The sequence below is a fragment of the Antechinus flavipes genome, chromosome 4, assembly GCF_016432865.1.
Source record: "Antechinus flavipes isolate AdamAnt ecotype Samford, QLD, Australia chromosome 4, AdamAnt_v2, whole genome shotgun sequence".
NCBI classification, from domain to species: Eukaryota; Metazoa; Chordata; class Mammalia; order Dasyuromorphia; family Dasyuridae; genus Antechinus; species Antechinus flavipes.
The window spans coordinates 105597774-105611566 of NC_067401.1; the positions used below are offsets into that span (position 1 = coordinate 105597774).

Sequence of the window (13793 nt, forward strand, 5' to 3'; positions counted from 1 at the left end):
ACACCACACTCCAGCTCTATTTATTGCTATCCTAAGTGCACCTAAGTGCTGGTAAATGTTTAACAATTGGCTCCCTAAGGGAAAAAAAATGTATGCAGGACACACTTTTAAATTTAACTTGCTGTTTTCTCCATCACTTTTTAAAGTCTAAAAAACTACACAATAATAAACCAAATCCTGATTTGTAGCACTTGTTGATTTTTCTTTTTTCCCCAATTAGATAAAAAAAAAAAAACATTTTTTAAAAGTTTTGAGTTCCAAATTCTATCCCTGACTCCCATTTCTCTTATCTGAGGTGGTAAACAATCTGATATAGGTTATTCATGTGCAACCATATAAAAGGTTTCCATATTAGTCATTTTGTGCAAGAAGACTCAAAAGAGCTGTTATAAATATTTTTGCACAGATAGATTCCCCACCAGCTTCCCTTTTAAAAATTTCTTTGGGATACATACATAGTAGTGGTATTGTTAGATCATTATATCCTTTTGGGCATAGCTCCAAATCATTCTGCAGTGACTGGATCAGTTCACAACTCTACAAGCGCTAAATTTCTGAAGTTCACACAAAAATTTAAGCATCAGAAAAAGTTCATTCCATCTGATTTCAGTATACTACTGCTGTTCTTAGAACCTGGAATGTTCTTTTTCCTTACCTTTGTTTCTTGGTTTTCCTGGCATCTTTCAAGACTTAATTCAGATATTGAAAGGACCTTTCACACTTTCTTTGCTCTGTTTTCTGGGACTTTCTTTCCTCCAGATTTCAAGGGGCTGTTCGAAGTAATCTTCAGCTTCAAAATCAAAAGGAAGAGAAAGAAAAAAAAGGATAAGTATCCCTTTTTGTATGTGCATTAAATTTCACTTCAGTATCCCTGAATCTTCAGTTCTGTCTTCAGTAGTCAACTAGAAAACTCTTCTTTATTATATAATATAAACCCCTGAATCATTATGATCAGAAGTAGGCTCATTACAAACTTTCATATAGTTATTTGAACTGAAACAAGAGAGGAAGTATCTGTTAATTTTGAAATCTATCCTGGATACAGTTGATTTTTTTTTGAAAAAATGAGCTGAAAATATGTCTGTTTAGGAAAATCTGCTGTATCTCATTTGTAAAAATAAGTGACTTTTGTACTCAAATGTCAGTTTTTGGTATAAATAAGATTCACCTTATCTTTTAAAGAATTGGTTTTAGAATTATATCTGGCAATTAAAGAGATAAGAGAAGTGAGTCAATCTTCTCTAACTCCATCATGATGAGAAACAAATCTTTTGACCACAGTTCAAGTCATCTGCTTAAAACAGAAGTTGAAGGTACTTTAGAAGGGGAAATAAAATTTTCTTTCCAAATAACAAGGAGTTAGAGTGGTGCTGGGTTGGCACTTGGAAAGCCTCATTGCCTGCTCAAAATACTTTCCAAGTACTTTCCACCAAATAGAAATGCAATTAGGTTAATAAGTTTCTCTTATAAAATGCAAATAGAATATCCCCTGAGAGGGTTAATTCTATCTTATATATGAATTGCTTTAATTGGTTTACTTTCCTTTTCCTAGCATAGTCAATTTTGATGAGAGAAGGAATAGTTTTTGATAGAGGAATATTTAGGGGACAGTTGCAGCATATGGGACTAGGAAACGTGTGTGTAGGAAAGTAGATAGAGGGGTACCCTCCAGAGGATGCTAGTCATTTATGGGCTAGGGGAGAGCTACTCTTCAACAGTTACTGAAATTTTTCTACTTTGCTCTAGGTTCTTACTGTGCTTAGGACTAGCACATATTCAGAATGCCTCTGACAGTGTCTCTTTATGTGAAGTGCTGGAAGAATTTGCTTTCAGGGGAGCTATGATGGTGTGTAATAGAGGTATCTTTCTAAAGACACCTCCGGTTTGACTCTGTGGCCTTTCTACATAGGGAGATGCTATCAGGAGCACTCTGTGTGTATGTGTGCCCCTTCCTATTACATTAGAACCATACCTTTAAAATTGTAAATCTGGTTCAACTTTCTATTTTATAGATGCGGAACAGGAAGGTTGTGACTTTTCCTTGTGCTAGGTAGAATGTGGAAAAAGCAAAATTTAGGGCCTCCAACTTCAAATCCAGGTTGTCAACCTCTGTCTTGTTGGCTTTATAAGGTAGCATCAGGGTTTGCTCTCAAATTTAGTGCTTCCCATCACTAGACCAAACAAACCCCCAATATAGCCAATACAATGTCCATTTATCAAGCTCCTTTTGTGGGTACAACTTCTTACTAAGTGCTGGCAGAAATACAAGATTTAGAGATGATAAGACTATTGCCTTCATGAACCTTGCAGTAGGTAGTTAAGACCCTCTCCCGCAGATAACACATATTATGTTTAAGTAAATATGTTTAAGTAAAGAGTTACATTCTCAAATAATATGTGAGTTTTGAGGAAGAAGGTTGTTTCTGATCTGGGGGATCAGTAAGAGGTAACATTTGAGTTTTAAAAAGTGGTTAGTTAGCTAATAGGGCAGCAAGGTTTCACAGTGGGTAGAGAGAGCTGACCCTGGAGTCAGGAGGACCTGAATTCAAATTCAATCTTAAATACTTGGGCAAATCACTTAACTCCGTTTAGCTCAGCTTAATTTCCTTATCTTCAAAATGAGCTGGACATACTCAAGTATCTTTGCTAACAAAATCCCAAATGGGGTCAAGAAGAATCAGCCATTACTGAAGTGACTGGAAACAAAGTAAGTCAAAAGAAAAGAAAGGAAAAATGAAAAATGAAAAGAAAATTTGAGCATTGTAGGCATTTTAAAGAGGCTATAACCTCCTTACAGTAACACTTCTATCTGAAATATATTTCTCTGATCTATCCAAAAGATAGCCAGGAATCAAGAAAGAAGCAAAAAGACCCATAGGCATCCTTTCAATCAAGAAAAATAAGTGCCAGAAAATATTTATATTAAAGATAAAGCACTTTATTTATAGAGAAGTCCTTTATTCAATCAATCAACATTTATTAATTGCCTACTATCCAGGTATTATGCTAAGTGTTTGGTATATAAATATAGGCAAGTTCCTGTCATCAAGGAACTTATAGTTTAATGGGGGAAGCAAGAAGCAAACAAATATATACAAAGCAAGCCATGTCCAGTAGAAAAAGGAAATAATTAACAGAGGGCTTTTGGGAGAAGGAAACATCTTAGTTGAAACTTAGGGAGGTCAATTGTCCAAGTAGAGGAGAAAGAACATTACAAGCATGAGAGTTAGCCTGAGATAATAACCCGAATTAGAGAAATGGAGTGTTGTCAAGGACTGTTGATTTCACTTTTGCAATATCTCTCAAATATACCTCTTCTCTCCACCAAAACTGCCACCACGCAGGTGTAGGCCCTCATCACCTCACACCTGTAGGCCCTCATCACCTCACACCTGTACTATTTTAAAAGTTTACTTATGGGTCTGCCTACCTTGTCTCTCCCCATTCTAATCCATTCTCCATTCAGTCCCTAAAGTGATTTATCTAACGCTGGAGTCTGACCATATTATCTCTCCTCTGTCCTCCACAAAAAGCTTCACTATATATAAAATATACATAAGCACACAATACACACACATATAAATGTATATAAACAACAAATATGCATTTGTATATATGATGTTTATTGTCTCTCCCATTGAATTTTAAGTTCCTTGGGAGGTAGGGAAGTATATTTTGCCTTTTTTCCTTGTATTTCTAGCACTTAGCAAAGTTCCTGGCACATAGTAGGTGCTTTATATACGCTTATTGACTGATGGGGGGGCACCTGTTTATCTAAGGTTGGGGTTGATGAGAGCACTAGATCCCAATACTTTTGTGCATGTGCAGAGGGTCTTCAGCCTAGTTTTCACCCAATATTACTGGGAAACAAGCAAAAGGAATACCTGGAATCACAGACAGGAACAGATACTAAGAGGTTTTAAGGGGAGAGGTGGGGGAGTAGGGAGAGCCAGTGTTGCCCTTTCCTTCCCTTATCTGTAGCTCTTGGTACTTTGGAACTGGTATTTTATGGTCTGGCATTGCCATTGTTCCCTGAAATCTCATGGCTTCACCAACGCCTGTGTATTATTGTCTTCTCAGCGATCCAGTTTATAAGCATTTCAAATGCAAATGATTCTCCATTGGAGTTTGTTGAGAAAGGATTTTCCTTTCATAATAGTGGCATTTAGAACAAACCTGCTGTAAACATGGATCTCATGAAAGTTGACATGGGAGGAGTGAAAATTAAATGCTCAGCCATTATCACAGCAGCAACTCCAAGCTTACCCCTTAATCTTATTGGTTTGGCTCCATTTTGTGAAAATATACCCTGTGGGAAGGCAAACAAACCAATTTTCTGAGAAAAGGCCAAGTCCATAAAGATCATATTGAGATCTGAATGTGTTGAGCTTGATTTCAGGTCTAAGAGAATGCTGGCCATTGAGATTTTGAACTGGGAGGAGACAAGAAGAGAAAGATACAATTCTAAGCAAATTTTTTCCCTCTTCATCATGTAATCTTTGCCATCTTGGCCCCTATTCCTCGAAGGTCAAGTATATTATATTTTATTTTCTTCCTTCCCACCCCCTACTGTTTTCTGGTGCCCAGGGGAGTTTTGGGATATATAAGTTCTTTGCAAATAACTCCATCTTTGCTAATTGTATTCCTCTAAATGTAGGAGGTGTGTCTTGTACCCCAGTTACATTTGCCAATAATAGATGAACTTTTATATAGAAATATTAATTTTAATGTCTATGGTAGCTCTTTTCATAGTGGCAAGAAACTGGAAACTGAGTGGATTCCCATCAGTTGGAGAATGACTGAGTAAGTTATGGGATATGAATGTTATGGAATATTATTGTTGTGTAAAAAACGATCAGGAGGATGATATCAGAGAGGCCTGGAGAGACTTACACGAACTGATGCTGAGTGAAATGAGCAGGACCAGGAGATTATTGTACATGGCAACAACAAGATTATATGATTATCAATTCTGATGAATGTGACTCTTTCCAACAATGAGATGATTGATGCCAGTTCCAATGATCTTGTGATGAAGACAGCCATCTACACCCAGAGAGAGGACTATGGGAACTGAATGTGGATTGCAACATGACCTTCTCACTCTTTGTTGTTGTTTGTTTGCATTTTATTTTCTTACTCATTTACTTTCTTTTTTGATCTGATTTCTTTTGTGCAGCAAGAAAATTATATAAATATGTTTATACATATTGGATTTAACATATATTTTAACATGTTTAACATATTGAATTGCCTGCCAATAGGGGAGAAGAGGTGGGGAGAAGGAAGGGACAATCTGAAAGACAAGGCTATGACAAAGGTCAATATCAAATTATCTGTGCATATGTTTTGAAAATAAAAAAAAGCTTTATTAAAAAAAGAAATATTTATTTCAAAGCTATAATTATAAATGTACAAACTGAATCCCCAACACATGGGAAGTATAATTCCCCTTGGTCTATATAGCTTTAGTCTCTAGAGAGAGGATTAGGTAAAGAGAGGTAAGCTGGTTTCAACAACCTGCTTACAATTTTTGGCTCCATGGTCACCCAAACTCCTGGAATCTGTGGGGGTTACCTCTGACATCTGGAACTGGGAAGACATGGAGTAGAGAAGAAACAAATACCCTCAGGTCCATTTTGTGTAGCCAATGTCAAAGAGAAATCTTTCTCTTCTTACCTGATCAGTTCATAGCCTCCTCTATGCTGTTAATCGTGAACTTTGCCCTCTGGAAACAGCAGGAAAGTTCATGAAGGAAAAATCTTTTTTTTTTTTATTTTATAATAACTTTTTATTGACAGAACCCATGCTAGGATAAATTTTTTTTTTTTTACAACATTATCCCTTGCACTCGCTTCTGTTCTGATTTTTCCTCTCCCTCCCTCCACCCCCTTCCCTAGATGGCAAGCAGTCCTATATATGTTAAATATGTTGCAGTATATCCTAGATACAATATATGTTTGCAGAACCGAACAGTTTTCTTGTTGCACAGGGAGAATTGGATTCAGAAGGTATAAATAACCCGGGAAGAAAAACAAAAATGCAAGCAGTTTACATTCATTTCCCAGTGTTCTTTCTTTGGGTATAGCTGCTTCTGTCCATCCTTGATCAATTGAAACTGAGTTAGATATGAAGGAAAAATCTTGAGGAAGATAGAGCATACAATCCAGAAAGAGACTGATTATCTAAGTAGATTTAAAGAAACAGTCTTTCTGACCTGTTCTGGTTTTATAGAAGAAGGGACACCTGTATTGTTAGGCAAATTGGGCTTGCCCAAAAAAGCTCCCAGGGGTGTCTCCATATTATCTAGGCCTGATCTAAAGGCAAGTCTCATTATAATAAATGCAATTATTATGTTTCCTTGTCCTTTGTTTCTCTCTACAGAAGTGGGGAAGAAGGACAAGACTGCAGTGGACAAGGATAGGTTTTTGAGATTCTCACATGGGAAGTACTATCAGAATCCTATAAATTCAAAGTCCCAGAGCAAAATATGACTTCCCTAACCAAGCTGAAGTGGTAGGTGATAAGAAGACTGTGTCCTGAGCCCCCTAAGCCAGATATACTATTTCACTTATTGATTTCTTCAGTTTCCATGGATTGTTATCTCTATGCAGATAATTTTCAGATTTATTTGTCCAAGTCTAATCTCTCTTTTGAATTCTGGTCTGCCATTTCTGCCATCTCCAACTGCCTACTGTATATATAGAACTGGTTGTCTTTTAGTTATCTTAAATTCAATATGTCAATACTGAACTCATACTCTTTCTCCCTGAACCCTTCTTTTTTCTTAACTTTTCCTTTAGTGTCCAAAGTGCCATCTACCATCTTTTGGTAACCTAGATAGAAACTTTGAGTCCTTATTTTCTCTTGTTACCCTACTCCTAATCACTTGTCAAGTCATTTTGATTTTATTTTCATAACAGTTTTCATATTTGCCCCCTTTCTTTCCTCTGACACTGTCACCTCTATGTTGAAGGTCATGACCATCTCATAACTGGACTATTGCAACTTTTAATTTTCTTTTGCTTTTGTTTTTCTTTGTATTCCTAACACTTGTCACTGTGTCAAGAAAGTAGTAGGTATTCTTGGCTTCATAAATTCTTATTGACTTGATTGGCCTTACATTGATTAGAGTGAATTATTAATAAAAATTTTATATCACATTTAATGTATCCTGTTTAAAGAATTAGGAAAGTTCATAATACCTTTTGGAATACTTCCAAGTTATTTTGGAAATTATTCCAAATTAACTCTGGGCAAAATAAGGAAAAAATATTTTTGGTACATAAACAACTCTTCAGCTAAGTTTAGGAATTACTGAAGAGATTAGGTTTACCTTTTTTTCTGAACCATCTCCTTGTGATAGCTTACTTGTTCTTACCTGCTAAATCTTATACTGGCTACAACCCAGACTAGCTCCTGCACCAGTCTGGAAGTATATAACCATTACTGTTGGAGGTAAAAGGTATTTCACTTAATATTTTTCAAAACTTTAATTTTTTTCCCATTTAATGTTTATTTGTTTTTTTCTTCCTCCTATTCCCATCCCACCCTCATTAAATACACTAGAAAAGAAAAAGAAAACCCTTATAAAAATATACATTGTCAAAGCAAGCAAATTTTTTCATCAACCATGCCTGCAAATGTACATCTTAGTCTGTATTATGAGTCTTGCACTTCCATCAGAAGGTTAGAGCAAACGTAGTTTTAAGTCTTCTTTATTGTTTGTGCCGCCTGTTTATTGTCCTGGGTGTTTTTTTGGCTTCTGATCTTGAGCTTTGTCTTTGCTTCAGTGGGATCCTTTGGCTTTTTTTTTTTTTTTTTTTTTTTAGCCCTGGTTCTATTTTAACTTAAATTAAATTGAATTCTGGTCATTTGTCAGGCTTAGCTCTTATATTGCTATCTTCCAGCCTGATTTCCTACTTTATCTTCATTACTTATCATTGCTTATGGCATAAGTATAAGGCATAAGAAAAGGAGGTGCAAAAAACTATGAGAACTCATTACATAATATGGAAACAAGAAAACCTTGAAATATGAATCCTTTTTGAAGTTCACAATTGCAAATATGCAGCCAACATCTGCCCCAATTTTGTGGTCTTTTGGAGGGATTAAGGAGAGTAACAGGAATTTTTGTGGCTTGTGAATGATTGTTTTTTTTTTTTTTTTTTTTTTCCTTTTTATTTATTTATTTATTTATTTTTTTTAATTTTTTATTTAATAATTACATTATATTGACACTCATTTCTGTTCCGATTTTTTTCCCCTCCCTCCCTCCACCCCCTCCCCTAGATGGCAAGCAGTCCTTTATATGTTGGATATGTTGCAGTATATCCTAGATACAATATATGTTTGCAGAACCGAACAGTTCTCTTGTTGCGTAGGGAGAATTGGATTCAGAAGGTATAAATAATCCGGGAAGAAAAACAAAAATGCAGATAGTTCACATTCGTTTCCCAGTGTTCTTTCTTTGGGTGTAGCTGCTTTTGTCCGTCATTTATCAATTGAAACTCAGGTCTCTTTGTCAAAGAAATCCACTTCCATCAAAATATGTCCTCATACAATATCGTTGTCGAAGTGTATAATGATCTCCTGGTTCTGCTCATTTCACTTAGCATCAGTTCATGTAGGTCTCTCCAAGCCTCTCTGTATTCATCCTGCTGGTCATTTCTTACAGAACAATAATATTCCATAACATTCATATACCACAATTTACCCAGCCATTCTCCAATTGATGGGCATCCATTCATTTTCCAGTTTCTAGCCACTACAAACAGGGCTGCCACAAACATTTTGGCACATACAGGTCCCTTTCCCTTCTTTAGTATCTCTTTGGGATATAAGCCCAATAGAAACACTGCTGGATCAAAGGATATGCACATTTTGATAGTTTTTTGGGTATAATTCCAGATTGCTCTCCAGAATGGTTGGATTCGTTCACAACTCCACCAACAATGCATTAGTGTCCCAGTTTTCCCGCATCCCCTCCAACATTCATCATTATTTTTTCCTGTCATCTTAGCCAATCTGACAGGTGTGTAGTGGTATCTCAGAGTTGTCTTAATTTGCATTTCTCTGATCAATAATGATTTGGAACACTCTTTCATATGAGTGGTAATAGTTTCAATCTCATCCTCTGAAAATTGTCTGTTCATATCCTTTGACCATTTATCAATTGGAGAATGGCTTGATTTCTTATAAATTTGAGTCAGTTCTCTATATATTTTGGAAATGAGGCCTTTATCAGAACCTTTAACTGTGAAAATGTTTTCCCAGTTTGTTGCTTCCCTTCTAATCTTGTTTGCATTAGTTTTATTTGTACAAAGGCTTTTTAATTTGATGTAATCGAAATTTTCTATTCTGTGATCAGTAATGGTCTCTAGTTCATCTTTGGTCACAAATTTCTTTCTCCTCCACAAGTCTGAGAGATAAACTATTCTATGTTCCTCTAATTTATTTATAATCTCGTTCTTTATGCCTAGGTCATAGACCCATTTTGATCTTATCTTGGTATATGGTGTTAAGTGTGGGTCCATGCCTAATTTCTGCCATACTAATTTCCAATTATCCCAGCAGTTTTTATCAAATAATGAATTCTTTTCCAGAAGTTAGGGGCTTTGGGTTTGTCAAACACTAGATTGCTATAATTGACTATTCTGTCTTGTGAGCCTAGCCTTTTCCACTGATCCACTAATCTATTTCTTAGCCAATACCAAATGGTTTTGGTGACTGCTGCTTTATATATAATTTTAGATCAGGTACAGCTAGGCCACCTTCATTTGATTTTTTTTTCATTAGTTCCCTTGAGATTCTCGACTTTTTATTGTTCCATATGAATTTTGTTGTTATTTTTTCTAGATCAATAAAATATTTTATTGGAAGTCTGATTGGTATAGCACTAAATAAATAGATTAGTTTAGGGAGTATTGTCATCTTTATTATGTTCGCTCGGCCAATCCAAGAGCACTTAATATTTTTCCAATTATTTAAGTCTGACTTTATTTGTGTGGAGACTTTTTTATAATTTTGCTCATATAATTCCTGACTTTCCTTTGGTAGATAGATTCCCAAATATTTTATGGTATCAACAGTTATTCTGAATGGAATTTCTCTTTGTATGTGAATGATTGTTTATAAAAATATTGATGGTAGGAAATGTTTTGCAGTTGAAGAACTTCAGTATCATTCTTTTCAGTCTCCAAGCTAGCATTGGCTCTCCCAATAATGATATCTGCTCTGTATTTATTCTGATTTTTTAATGATGATTCCTGAACAATCTATTCGCAGTAAGTTGTATACATTCCCATGCTACCAGGTCACTCAGTTGGATTTCTGGCCCATGACCCTTCTGCTGTGCCTTATTTGAAAATTCAAGAAAGATAATCTACCCTACAAGCTTTTGGATAGGGGCTTAAAGGGATAGGAATAGTAAGCTGCGTTGTATGGGCTCATAGAGGTGATGAGTAACAAAATTCTCATAGTTAAAATATTATCAAATTCTTCCCAATGTAATAGCATGACACTAACAGAATATAAACTTTCACATACATCAGAGCAAACATAACTTGATGTCCTGGCCTGGGAAAAGTCCAGTGTTTGATCACAGGAAAGTTCAATGACTTTGTTTTCTGGATATGTAGGGCATGTTGAAATATTAGAAGTTTTTAATATCAAATGAGTCTTTTTAAACCTTGCCATATCCCCTGTTTTGGAAAAGTACACAATCATATGAATCACACTATTATTCAGTGCTCAGACATCAGTCTTTAGAATTTACATTGTCTTCATTTATTTCTAGAATTGAATCTAAAGATAAGGAAGCTAAGGTGATGAGTCAAAGTCATCTCTCTGAAAATGATGAAGAAGTTTTATTATGAAAACCATTCTTATATTCTTCAGCATTTCTTCTTATAATTCATTTGAGGATATTTGAATCAAGACTATTCATAAAATTATGGCACTGGGAACTGGAAGGGATTTTGTAAAGATGATTTTGTCCAAACATTTTGTTGTACAGAGGAGATAATAGGGATTAGAGAACTGAAATATGCCTAAAGTTAAATAGGTATTAAATCACAGAACTAAGATTTGATTTTGATACCAGATCCATGTTGCCTCCTAGGAAGCCATGCCTTGCCCTGACAAAATGTTTGATGCTGCCTTTTGAGCATTAGAACTTGGTAGAGATACAAAGAACTGGACTGAAGAATGATTAGGGGCATTGCTGTGTCATCAAGAGGACAATTTGCTCTTTTCCAGTCATAGATGGGGCTTTCCCTTTATAAAAAGCAACACCTCATTCATGGGTCATGTTGAAATCCTATGTTGTCCTTGGAATGTTTTGTAAAACTTCTCTCTTGTGTAATGCAACAGAGTCCAATAAACCAACATGTTTTGTAGTCATTTCTCAGAAACATGCTGTTTAAAAACTTCTTTTGGGAACTTTAGGATGATAGAGAGTAAATGATGAGATGACAAAATGGGGAGCTCCAGTTTAAACCCAAATAACAAGAGAACACAACTGGAAAAAAAGAACTAGCAGAGATAAGCAAGGGACAAATTGAATCACTATGTAGTTACAACATGAAGGACATATAAAGAAGATAATCAGGATTGTATGAGGAGACAGAGGTCATTTCATAAAACAGAATAATAATTGAAAAGTTTTTGATTTGGGGTGCTCAGGTCTTAGAAATGATGGAGAAAAACATGATGGGGAATTTGTTAGAAATGTCAGTATGGGGGTGATGAATATAAACCTGTCCATGGTGATGGAAATCAACATAATCATCTCCTTGCTTCAACACTGGAATTATTTCCAAGTAGCAAAAAACAATCTCTGGGGGGGGGGGGTAGAATCAAGGTGGCAGAATATAGGCAGGGATAGCAAGTATGAGCTAAAAGAAAGCAAATCAAAAATTAGATTTAAAAGAGACAATCAGGGAAACTATATTTTACTAAAAATAATGAAATCTCATAGTGGGACTTCCAAGTGCTGAGATGGCAGAGTAAGGAAGGTCCATCCAGAAGCCCTCCCAAATTCTCCTCTAAAAATTAGAAAATTTCCTCAAAATTGGTCTAAAAGTAGGAAAGCAGTCTATCAGCCCATCAGGAAAAGTTGGTTTCACTGGGGTGGTAGGGGAATGAGGTTCAAGTAGCCAACCTCAAAGCAGGGGGCCTACAGCAAGGTAGTGTGGGGGCAGCCTCCAGTGCAAACCTTCTGTAAATCAGCAGCCCTAACTCCCTCCCCCAACTCCAGGGACCTTATGAGACCCTGCTCCTGAGGCCTGCTAGCAAAAGGGCCCTGTTTCCATAGTAACTCAGCAACAGGGCCTCCACCCCTGGGCAGATTCACAGTAAGAGCCATCCTTCAGGGTTAGCCACCAGAAAGATTGTCAGCAGAATATGGCACCTACACAAAAATTATCCATATATTAAGACATTAAAAACTTCACAACCAAATGCAGAAAAGCAGAAATAGTAAATATCCTTTTCAGATCACAGTGCAATAAAAATTAAATGCAAAAATGAACAATGGAAAGAGAAATTAAAATTAATTGGAAATTAAATAACCTACTTCTAAAAAGCAAATGGGTTAAATTATGGGTAGACTTAGCTGTTCCCACCAATGCAGTGATCTAAGACAATTGTAATAGACTTGGGATGGAAAATACCATTTATATCCAGAGAGAGAACTATGGAGACTGAATGTAGCTTGAGGAATAATGTTTTCACCTTTTTTATTTTTGTCCACTTTTTTCTTTCTCATGGATTTTTCCTTTTGGTCTTATTGAAATATGAAAATATTCACTATTCCATATTGAAATATGGAAATATGTTTCAAAGTATTGTACATATATAATCTATATTAGATTGCTTGCTGTCTTTGAGAGGAAGGAAGATAAGGGAAGAGAGGAGGAAAACATTTTGAACTCAAAAATCTTACAAAAATGAATGCTGAAAATTATTTTTACATGTATTTGAAAAAAAATCCTATTGAGAAAAAACAAAAATAAAGTAAACACAAAGAATAAATCATGGAACCAATCTATAATTTCATTAAAAGAATGACAGACAACATATCAAAATTTGTGGGATGCAAAGCAGTATTTAGGGGCAAATTTATATCTCTAATTGTTTACATCAATAAAATAGAGTCAAAGATCAATGAATTGGGCATATACCTGAAAAAATAGAAAAGAATAATTAAAAATTAAAAAACTAAATTGGAAATCCTGACAAGCAAAGGAGAGATTAATTGAAAGAAAATCATTGATCTAATAAATTAAGCTAGAAGCTGCTTTTATGAAAAAAGGGCAATAAAATAAACCATTGATTAAGTTTATCAAGGAAAGGAAAGAAGAAAACCAAACTACTCATATAAAAAATTAAAGGGGTGAATTCACCACCAACCAAGAGAAAATTAAGATAATTATGAGTAGTTATTTTGTCCAATGATATGCCGATAAGTTTGATACTATAAATGAAATGGATGAATATAAAAATTTAAATTGCTCAGATTGACAAAAGAAATAAAATACTTAAACAATCAAATCAGAAAAATGAATTTAACAAGCCATCAATGAACTCCAGGATCAAATGGATTTACAAGAGAATTCTATCAGACATTTAAAGAGCAATTATTTCTGTTACTATATAAACTATTTGGGAAAATAGGTGAAAGAGTACTACCAAATTCTCTTTATGACAAATATAGTATTGATGCCTAAATCAGGAAGAGCCAAAGGAGAAAGAAAATTATACACCAATATCCTTTATGATTATTGATGCAA

At 35.3% G+C, this 13793-nt stretch overlaps 1 long non-coding RNA gene across 1 annotated transcript; it reads left to right on the forward strand.

Moving 5' to 3' along the window:
• The first annotated feature begins 4663 nt into the window (after positions 1 to 4663).
• On the forward strand, positions 4664 to 11414 carry LOC127559722 (uncharacterized). The gene is made up of 3 exons (XR_007953194.1): positions 4664 to 4803; positions 6385 to 6516; positions 11123 to 11414. It is a non-coding gene; the product is annotated as an uncharacterized LOC127559722 (long non-coding RNA).
• Positions 11415 to 13793: the final 2379 nt, after the last annotated feature.